Genomic DNA, 11,531 nt, shown 5'->3' with positions numbered 1-11,531 from the left:
ATTTTTCTAATGTCTAATGACACTGAAAATTTTTTCATGTGTGTGTTGGCTATTTGTATATCTTCCTGTGCCTAATAATTTACATTGATCCTATGATTCTAATACTTTTAATCTATAGCATAATTCAACCTATATCCTCCCAAGGATTATCTATAGGCTAATGCTAAAAGATGTTTTTTAAAAAGTTCTTACTGTTAGGGAAAAAGACTATCCATATAATTTAGTAAACTGCTTACTTTATAATTTTTGGCTAATCTTTAATGTAACACTTATTAGTAAATTTTTGCTCTTCAAATAGCATGAGATTAAAAAAGTACGTAAGATATGTTTCCCTGAAAAGAAATAATTAACTTTCTTCTAGAATTATTTCCAAACTGTGACTCATTTGTAATTTACTGGAATAGCAAAGTTCATTAAGGAGATGAAAGTACAATATATTTGATTGTTTTGGGCCTATTATATTCTTTTTTTTTTTTTTTTTTTTTTTTTTTTTTTTTTTTTTGAGACGGAGTCTCGCTCTGTCGCCCAGGCTGGAGTGCAGTGGCCGGATCTCAGCTCACTGCAAGCTCCGCCTCCCGGGTTTACGCCATTCTCCTGCCTCAGCCTCCCGAGTAGCTGGGACTACAGGCGCCCACCACCTCGCCCGGCTAGTTTTTTGTATTTTTTAGTAGAGACGGGGTTTCACTGGGTTAGCCAGGATGGTCTCGATCTGCTGACCTCGTGATCCGCCCGTCTTGGCCTCCCAAAGTGCTGGGATTACAGGCTTGAGCCACCGCGCCCGGCCAGGCCTATTATATTCTTTAGGTGATCTCCAAGTAAGGTTCCAGTATCTTGCCTTTTCTCCCCATTTTAAATAACTTTTCACTAAATTCAGTAAACTAGTGAGTAGCTGGGTGTTGGGGTTCTGAGAGGACAATATCTTCTCTAAAAATTGCATCATTAGATTTTCCCACCCCGTAGTTCTCGCCTGTTCTATTGCTGTCCTTCACATCTCTATCATTTTAGCCAGAAACAGGTTTTCCTACTCGTTGAGTTTATTATTCTATCCAAAAAAGTGAGACAAACTGTCTCATTCCATTGTGATGACTCTTTTTCCTAAGACCTTACTTAATTACCTCTCTTGAAGTTTTTTTTTTTTTTTTTCTTTCATCCAATGCTTAACAAATTAGAAAGAGCCCAAGAGCCCGGTGAAGTGAGGGGATTTCAGCTTTGTGTTGGGGCATAGGGAGGAGTGGGGGGCACAGAGTTGCTGTAGGCAGTTGTGGGGCACGGCTTCAACCACACTGATTCTCTCTAGGATTCATTTAAAATGAAAAAGGAGCAGCTGAATTATCCTTCTGCCTGCTCCAGGCTATTTTTTGTTTACACCGTGAGTTTTATAATGGTTATAAGTATCCACTACTTTTTTTTTCTTTTTCTTTTTTGAGACGGAGTCTTACTCTGTCACCTGGCTGGAGTACAGTGGGGCAATCTTGGCTCACTGCAACCTCCACCTCCTGGGTTCAAACAATTCTCCTGCCTCAGCCTCCCGAGTAGCTGGGATTACAGGCACCCACGACCACACCCAGCTAATTTTTATATTTTTAGTAGAGACGAGGTTTCACCATGTTGGCCAGGATGGTCTTGATCTCTCGACCTCATGATCTGCCTGCCTTGGCCTCCCAAAGTGCTGGTACTACAGATGTGAGCCACCATGCCCAGCCGTATCCACCACTTTCAAAAGAAAAACATGTTGAGCGTGACTATTATTTCAAAGAAAACTTTTAGTAACTTGTCCCCAAGTGGATTCCTAACTCACTTTCATGGTGCTAGAGGATAATCATAATTGAGTGTACTTACCACAAATAACAATGTGTGTTTGCTGAATATAATACAGCTGCACACCTCAAAAGGGGAAGCAAATTTTATTTGTTATATCTGAAACTTTCTAATTATACAAAAATGTCCCATAGATAATTATTGCAGTTAATTAACTGTGGCTGTAATAGGCTATGTTGCAGAGCAATTAGCCACTTCACTGTCATATGAGAAAGCAGAAGAGGGCAAAAAATGCTGTCATTGTAATTATTCAAGGTTATTGTAGAGAATGCTTGTCTATATTGCATGTTTAAAATGACCCTGCATCAACATAAGCAAATTAGTAATGCCTGTTTTACTCAACCAAATTTATTTAAAACTTTGAGGCAACCCTAATAAAATTAGGCAAACCTAAAAATGATAAGCAACCCTACATGCTATTAAAAGCAAGTTATTGAAAAAAAAATTAATGTTCACTAGGGTTACTTCCAGAGAATGGAACTTAGAAAATTTCACTTTGTTTGTTTCATAGAGAAAAAAAAATATATAATTATTTTATATAGAAGAAAATTAATTAGTGTTGGAAACAAGTTGGTAAATATATAAAGAATTTGCTACTATTCAAAGTTCACTCTTTGAATTTTGCTTTACATTGGCTATAGAAACAAATAATTAAGGAAGAAATCCCTGACGGTAATTAACTCTGACAGATGGTGATACACTGAAGTTTATATTTACCACTTCCATGCTTGGAAAGTGCTTTCTTTTAGAATTATTTCCAAACTGTGACTCATTTGTAATTTACTGGAAAAGACAAAGTATAGCAAAGTTTATTAAGGAGATGAAAGTGCAGTATATCTGACTGTTTTGGGCATAGTCTTTATGTGATCTCCAAGCAAAAGAATTATATGTGTTGTGATTAAAGGATATTAAAACAGAGCCAAGTAGTATATTCCATAGAGACTTGTTTTATAATTGTGTCTTTGGAACAAATCAGTCAAAGTCTTATGTCAGGATCTTTACCAAAGTTCTCTGGTGTTCTTCAGAGACAGGGTGTGTTGAACACCAGTTTCTCCAGTGGACAGCCAGCAGAGAAAGGAACAGGAATGGGCTGAAAAATACTTTTGCTTGGAGGGTAAGGCATGTTCTTCACAGTGATAAAATTTGTGCTGCTTTACTTGTTTCTGCTTCCTGAAACCTTACATACAATAGTGCTCTTAAAAAAGAGGAACAGAAAGACACTGTGAATGTGAAGGGCTTGTTAATGTTGCCCATTTACTCAGTCATTGATTCAACAGGCATTTTGTTTTTCACCGTGTACATTGGATTAGAAACGTTAGAAATTAGTACATTGTGTTTTCTCAAGGTGTTTCCTCAAGGAGCTCACAGTCTAGTAAAGTGATGGACTCAAATAAGTACATCAGTATTTTAATTTCTAATAAAGGTATGCATAAAGGGTATTCTAATGGGGTATAAAGGAAAGAGTGGCCATTTTTTGGTAGGGATGACCTTATAGGAAAATAAAAAGAATATATTTGTTCATTAATTCAACAACTATTTAAAGATTGCATGATATTTTCCAGGCTAGAGATATAGTAACGAGCATGACAAAATCCTTGTTCTCTGGAAACGTACAGTGTTTTGAAAACTAGATGGTTATCACCAGCAGACAAGGAGGAGAAGAGCATATTCCAGATGAAAGCACAGGGGCTTTGTGTATGTACTGGATTTTAGTCACATGCCTGTCCTACCCACCTGTTACTTCTAGCTTAAACTGCTAAATTCCCCACTACCTCACCACGCCCTGCCCCTACCACACACAGAGAAATAATGCTCAATTATTTTTGTGTATAAAGGAAAATATTGGTAATTAAGTGGAGAAACAAAGATGAGACTTTAACTCAACAGTCAGTAAGGGAAATCCTAGAAGTAATGGTACAAAGAATTAGTGAAGTTGGGGAGATATTAGTGAAGTAGTCTTGTCTGAGGTATTACCCAAAGTTCTTTGTCTCATGACCAAGAAGAATAAGGGGCATGGTCACCGATGGTGAGTTTGAGTGAAAGTTTAATAAGCGAGAGAGAAAAGCTCTCCACTGTGGGGAGGGGCCCAAGGAAGGTTGGCATTTCACAGTTGAGTACAAAGACTTTTATGCAAAAGTGAATGGGGTGGGGTGTTTCATTTGCATAAGGTGAAAAAAACAGGACTGGGTATCTTATTTGCATAAAGCAGAAATTTACAACAGCTCCACCCTGCCCCTCTAGTGAGCATGTGGGTCCTTATCCTGAGTTACTTCATTGTTTTATTTCCCTTACTACACATGTGTCAGCAGATGGAATTTACCACTGTGGACGTGTTTGGTTTGTGTAAATCCTCTGATCTGTGCAGCTGCAAGCGTATCTTAAGGAAGTCCCCTATGTAAGTTCCCTTATCTGAGTATGCCCAAAAAGGAAAAGAATGTGTTCACTGAAGCCAACTGTGTATGGACAGAACTCACTGGTTGCAGAAAAGACAAAGGTATTATTATTATTATTATTATACTTTAAGTTCTGGGATACATATGCAGAACATGCAAGTTTGTTACATAGGTATACACGTGCCATGATGGTTCGCTGCACCCATCAACCCGTCATCTACATTAGGCATTTCTCCTAATGCTATCCCTCCCCTAGTAGCCACCCTCTGTCAGGCCCCGGTGTGTGATGTTCCCTTCCCTGTGTCCATGTGTTCTCATTGTTCAACTCGACTTATGAGTGAGTATATGCGGTGTTTGGTTTACTGTTCCTGTGATAGTTTGCTGAGAATGATAGTTTCCAGCTTCATCCATGTCCTGCAAAGGACATGAACTCATCCTTTTTATATGGCCGCATAGTATCCATGGTATATATGTGCCACATTTTCTTAATCCAGTCTATCACTGATAGGCATTTGGGTTGGTTCCAAGTCTTTGCTATTGTGAACAATGTTGCAGTAAACATACATGTGCATGTGTCTTTGTAGTAGAATGGTTTATAATTCTTTGGATATATACCCAGTAATGGGAGTGCTGGGTCAAATGGTATTTCTAGTTCTAGATCCTTGAGGAATCACCATACTGTCTTTCACAATGGTTGAACTAATTTACACTCCCATCAACAGTGTAAAAGTGTTCCTTTTTCTCCACATCTTCTCTAGCATCCGTTGTTTCCTGACTTTTAATGATCGTTCTTCTAACTGGTATCAGATGGACTCTCATTGTGGTTTTGATTTGCATTTCTCTAATGACCAGTGATTATGAGTTTTTTTCACATGTTTGTTGGCCATATAAATGTCTTCTTTTGAGAAGTGTCTGTTCATATCCTTTGCCCACTTTTTGATGGGGTTGTTTTTTTTTTTTTTTTTTTTTTTTTTCTTGTAAATTTAAGTTCTTTGTAGATTCTGGATATTAGCCCTTTGTCAGATGGGTAGATTGCAAAAATTTTCTTCGATTCTGTAGGTTGCCTGTTCACTCTGATGATAGTTTCTTTTGCTGTTTAGAAGTTCTTTAGTTTAATTAGCTCCCATTTGCCAAATTTTTGATTTTGTTGCCATTGCTTTTGGTGTTTTATTCATGAAGTCTCTGCCCATGCCTATGTCCTGAATGGTATTGCCTAGGTTTTATTCTAGGGTTTTTATAGTTTTAGGTCTTACATTTAAGTCTTTAGCCCATCTTGAGTTAATTTTTGTATAAGGTGTAAGGAAGGGATCCCGTTTCAGTTTTCTGCATATGGCTAGCCTGTTTTCCCAACACAATTTATTAAATAGGTAATCCTTTCCCCCATTGCTTGTTTTTGTCAGGTTTGTCAAAGATCAGATGGTTGTAGATGTGTGGTGTTATTTCTGAAGGCTCTGTTCTGTTCCATTGATCTATGTATCTGTTTTGGTATCAGTACCATGCTGTTTTGGTTACTGTAGTCTTGTCGTATAGTTTGAAGTCAGGTAGTATGATGCCTCCAGCTTTATTCTTTTTGCTTAGGATTCTCTTGGCTACACAGGCTCTTCTTTGGTTCCATATGAAATTTAAAGTAGATTTTTCTAATTCTGTGAAGAAACTCAGTGGTAGCTTGATGGGGATAGCATTTAATCTATAAATTACTTTGGGCTGTATGGCCGTTTTCATGACACTGATTCTTCCCATCCATGAGCATGGAATGTTTTTCCATTTGTTTTTGTCCTTTCTTATTTTCTTGAGCAGTGGTTTGTAGTTCTCCTTGAAGAGGTCCTTCACTTCTCTTGTAAGTAGTATCCCCAGGTATTTTATTATCTTTGAAGGAATTGTGAATGGGAGTTCACTCATGATTTGGCTCTCTGTTTTGTCTATTATTGGTTTATAGGAATGCTTGTGATTTTTGCACATTGATTTTGTATCCTGAGACATTGCTGAAGCTGCTCATCAGCTTAAGGAGATTTTGTGCTGAAACGATAGGGTTTTCTAAACATACAATCATGTGATGTGCAAACAGAGATAATTTGACTTTCTCTCTTCCTATTTGAATATCCATTATTTCTTTCTCTTACCTGATTGCTGTGGCAAGAACTTCCAATACTACGTTGAATAGGAGTGGTGAAAGAGGGCATCCTTGTCTTTTGCCAGTTTTCAAAGGGAATGCTTCTGAAATTGTGGCAGTAATTAATAGCCTACCAACCAAAAAAAGCCTTAGATCAGATGGATTCACAGCCAAATTCTACTAGAGCTACAAAGAAGACTTAGTACCATTCCTTCTGAAATTATTACAAGCAACAGAAAAAGAGGGGATCCTCCCTAACTCATTTTATGAGGCCAGTATAATCCTGATACCAAAATCTGGCAGAGATACAACAACAACAACAAAAAGGAAAATCCAGGCCAATATCCCTGATGAACATTGATGCGAAAATACTCAATAAAATACTGGGAAACCAAATCCAACAGACATAAAAAGCGTATCCACCATGATCAAGTCAGCTTCATCCTTGGGATGCAAGTCTGGTTCAACATACACAAATCAATAAATGTAATCCATCACATAAACAGTACCAATGACAAAAACCTCATGATTATCTCAATAGATGCAGAAAAGGTCTTCAATAAAATTCAACACCTCTTCATGCTAAAAACTCTCAATAAGCGAGGTATTGGTGGAACATATCTCAAAATAGTAAGAGATGTTTATGACAAACTCACAGTCAATATCATACTGAATGGACAAAGGTCTTTTTATGGTAGACTTTGCTTCCTTATCTGTGCTTGCAGCTTGGTTTTTCAGGCTGCTCTTTGTTGGAAAGAATTCTACTGAGGATCTACCCTAACTGCCTTCATAGCTGCCTTCCTTTCCCTCTCTTTTGGTGTGGGATTTTGCTTTAGTACATACTTGTGAGATCATACAGTATTTGTTTTTCTGTGTCTGCCTTATTTTACTTAGTGTTATGTCCTCAAGATACATCCATATTGTTGCAAATGGCAGAAATTCATTCTTTTCAAAGGATAAATAATATTTGGTGTGTGTGTGTGTGTGTGTGTGTGTGTGTGTGTGTGTGTGTGTTTATTACCATTCATCTGTCAATGAACATTCAGGTTGTTTTCATAATTTGGTTATTGTGAATAATGTTGCAATGAACATGGGGGTGCAGATATCTCTTTGAAATGAAGATTTTATTTCCTTTGTATATATACCCAGAGGAGGGATTGCTGGATCATATGTTATTTCTATTTTCTACTTTTGGTGAAATCTCCAGGCTGTTTTCCATAATGGCTATACCAATTTACATTTCCATCAACAGCGTATAAGTTTTTCTTTCCTCTACATCGTTACCAGCACTTATCTTTGTCTTTTTGCTAATAGTGATTCTACAGTTACACAAGATGAGTGAGTTATGTAGCTCTAATATACAGGATGGTGGCTATGGTTAACAATAGTGTATTGTACATTTAAAATTTTCTGAGAGGATAAACCTTAAGGGTTGTTACCACACAGAAAAAGAGAGAAGAAAAGAAAATGGTATCTGAGTTGATAGATACATTAATCAGCTTGATTATGACAATAATTTCACAATGTATACATTATATATCAAAACATCATGTTGTAAGCCTTAAACACATAGAGTTCCTATTTGTAAAAAAAAACAAACAAACCTGGTAATTGAATATCAGATGTAAATTTCCCTAAGCCTTACATCTTTTTAATAAACTTGATGAAGACATTCTAAGTACAATGGAAGTCTCTGTGTTAAGTGTAGTGTAATGTAAATTCTTGACCAGATGGTTTTACAAAGGTAACATTCATTTTTCAAAATTAAACAACTGACATATTAAATGCCCCCATAATTGGCTTGCAATTTTAATAAAGAGCAGAATTCAACATAGGGATTTCAGCAGGGATATACAGCTGGGTAATGAACACTTCCTAAGATCATTGTTATTAAGTTATACCTACACTTATTTGGTCCTTTTAAAAATTATTATAGCTGTCATTTGGAGACTCTATGCCACAGACAGGGTAACAAATTCATATGTATTATTTAAATTGTCCTAATAATTATTCTCTGAAGCAGCTTTTAATATCTCCATTTTACTGTTGAGAAAACATAGACACAATGAGCTTCAAGTTCAATAACTTGCCAAAGGTCATATTTAAGCTGAGATCTGAGGCCACTTCTGTCTGACTCCATAGCCTGCGCAATGAACAGTTGTGTTGTGTATTGCCTTCCAAATACCATACAGGTGAATGAAGAATGCACAACTCTCTATAGGATTGAACCTGCCCATCTACCATTTATGTTCTTCAGTTCTCTCACATTCCAGACAAGTTTTCTGGTGACTCTGTGGGCTGGGCAACAGTGGGCAGGGTGAGAAGAAAGAAGATGCCATGGTGGAAAAGCAGATTTAGAAGCAGAGGATCAAATGGTTATGTCTTTCTCCTTTTTAGCCTCTCTGGCAGCAACTACTGAACCTTAGTATTAACGGAAGCAGCATATGAGAACAGGAGGCCATGTGTGGCTGGTTCCACCTCCCGGTGTCACAAGAGGGACTCAGTGTGAGGGACTGTTTATTTTTGAGAGGTGAGATCATAACACACAGATTTGAGACCAGCTTTTTGATTTATATTGCAAGTAAGACCAATTTTTCCTTGCTGCAAATAAGAGAAAAGTCACTTTTTATTAATAGGGCACAGAGCAAATCTTAAATAGTTAATGTTAGTAACATCCTAGGAAATCTTTGCAAATGCCATCTCTTAGCTTGTTCTCCAAATGTAAAGGTTAGAAATCATTTCAGGAAGCATGGTCACACGTTTTAAATAACTTCTTCTTCCATTTAAGCTGCTATAAATTTATATACATAATTCACTGTTTTTCATTAAGGAATAATGCCAAGAGAAGAAAATAACAGGTTAAAAACGTGATCTAATACTGGAGGGGAAGCAAGAAACCAGGCCTGGACATCTTTCTAGACATAGAGTGGGCACTTTCTAGACAGAATATTCCATGTTGTTTGGGTAGTTTGCTTTGGGGCAGAATATAGGTTACCTGGTCAATACTGTAACTATTTAGCCACAGGGGGCTGTTTGGATTAAAATTAAATACAACTAGAAATTTAATTCCTTAGTTATACTAGAAATCAAAAACCAGAACACAGATGGAAAAAAACAGTAATGAGTAGGAGGGAGTAGTCTTCTATATCAAAGAATGTTGCTTAATTAGCCCTGCCTTTTGTATTTAGATAGTGTCAAATATCTTTGATGTAAACTTCCTTCATATTCATTTATTTCCAACTATTTCTTTAAAAATTAAAATCTGCCTCTATCGGTATTTTTTTCTTTTCCTTTAAGCTAAGACAAAACACTTTGGAATGGTGCCAAATACTATGAACATCTATTCATTCATCTATCCATCCATCTACCCAGCTATCATCTATGTTTCTAGAAATTTCTTTAGCGTCATAAATGTGTGAAAAAGTAAATAATGGTAATGAACTATATTCTATCCGCCATCTAAATATTTTGGATTGAAATAAGTACTCTGTTATAATATAGGATATGTGTCTCTGTAAGCATTATCAAATGATATATGAAGTTAAATATATAAATAATATATATTTAATATAAATATATAAACATATTTGTACATTTCTTAATAAAAGATCTTTATTACATAAATTTATTAAGTTTTATATACACATATACCCATATGAAAGAAGAGAATATTGCAAAATTATTTGATTTTTAAAAAATGATATTATTAATAGCTAGATTCTAGATCCTTTTAATAGATCCAAGAATGAAGAATTATTGGTTGTAATGTAAACTCAAAACTTAAATTTCAACTTCCACTTAAACTTGGTATTTGGTTGGTGGGAACCGCACAGGTTCAACGTGCCTATCTGGAAATGTAATTTTTGTACAGGGCCCATGAACCCTGAACCCTGGCCACTGCATGATGTTTGTTTGCAATGATTGCAAGGTGTTCAGATTTTGTAAATACAAATATCATAAAAACTTTAAAAAGAAACACAATCCTTGCAAGTTCAGGTGGACCAAAGCATTCCAGAAAGAAACTGGTAAAGAGCTTACAGTGAATAATTCATTTGATTTCGAAAAACATAAACATGAACCTACAAAGTACCAGCAAGTGCTATGGAATAAAACTACTGATGTAATGAAGAGATCAAACAGAAACGTCAAGCTAAATTTATAATGAACAGATTGAAGAAAAATAAAGAGCTACAGAAAGTTCAGGAGATCAAAAAAGTCAAGCAAAACATCCATCTTATCCAAGCGCCTCTTGCAGGCAAAGGAAAGCAGCCGTAAGAGAAAATGGTACAGCAATTACAACAGGATGTGGACATGGAAGATGTTTCTTAAAAACCTTCACATTTCTGCATGTATACTTGAAAATATCCTTTGGAGACTAACAACTTCTAAATTATTTATTTTTTTAAATATGGTCACTTAAAAGGTGATTAAAAATGTTTCTCCTACACTGCTGTCTGTAAAACATCAGATATTATGAATGTTAGCTTGCTTCTTAGTGCTAAACCTTCACTGATAGATGTACTTGTGTAAATCATGAAAATTCTGTTTGTAAATACAGAAATGAGTTGTGGACAAAAAAATGGTCACATTATTTGGATAATGGCAGCAGGAGGCATTTATATAATTAATGAAAAAAATTCATGACAAGTGATATACAAAATGAAATATCCTTTGCAGTAAAATATTTCCTTTATTAGTGTTATAGAAGGGGAATACGATAAGGAACTAACTATCTGTAAGACAGGTATTCTCAAATAATATCCTTTATTTTGATTTCAGTGTTTCCTGTTTTAGTGTATTAGCATCTTAGAAGAAAATAATAGCCTTGTTTGATGAAGCCTAATTATGCTGGACTATTTTTGACCTGGTTTAATCGTTCTTATAGGTAACTGTGGATGTTGGAGATGAGAGGTGAATAATATTTGCCTGAAATGGCACTAAACTCTATAATTTCTGCTTTGAAGAATACTCAGTTCTAACTCGTGATTCCTGGCAGAAAAATTTTCATTTTTCTAGCTTAGCAATGATCTAGAAGCAGAGGGATTCCAGTATATTTTAAAATTAATTGTGTGGTTTTCTTCTTTAAAAAGCTCCTAATTGTTTTTGGAAAATAGAATTTATGGGTAGAACACTGTTTAGTATTTGCACATAAATTAAAACTATTTTAAAAGTAAAAAACAAAAGAAGAAAAAACCCTTAAATTTCCCAAA

At 35.8% G+C, this 11,531-nt stretch overlaps 1 pseudogene; it reads left to right on the top strand.

Annotated features, from left to right (window-relative positions):
* The first annotated feature begins 8,471 nt into the window (after positions 1–8,471).
* Positions 8,472–10,650, top strand: LOC102141870 (probable ribosome biogenesis protein RLP24 pseudogene; annotated as a pseudogene).
* The last annotated feature ends 881 nt before the right edge of the window (positions 10,651–11,531 follow it).

This window comes from Macaca fascicularis, chromosome 6, assembly GCF_037993035.2.
Source record: "Macaca fascicularis isolate 582-1 chromosome 6, T2T-MFA8v1.1".
NCBI lineage: Eukaryota > Metazoa > Chordata > Mammalia > Primates > Cercopithecidae > Macaca > Macaca fascicularis.
The sequence above is the reverse complement of the archived record's forward strand: the minus strand, read 5'-3'. Positions and strand labels throughout refer to the sequence as shown.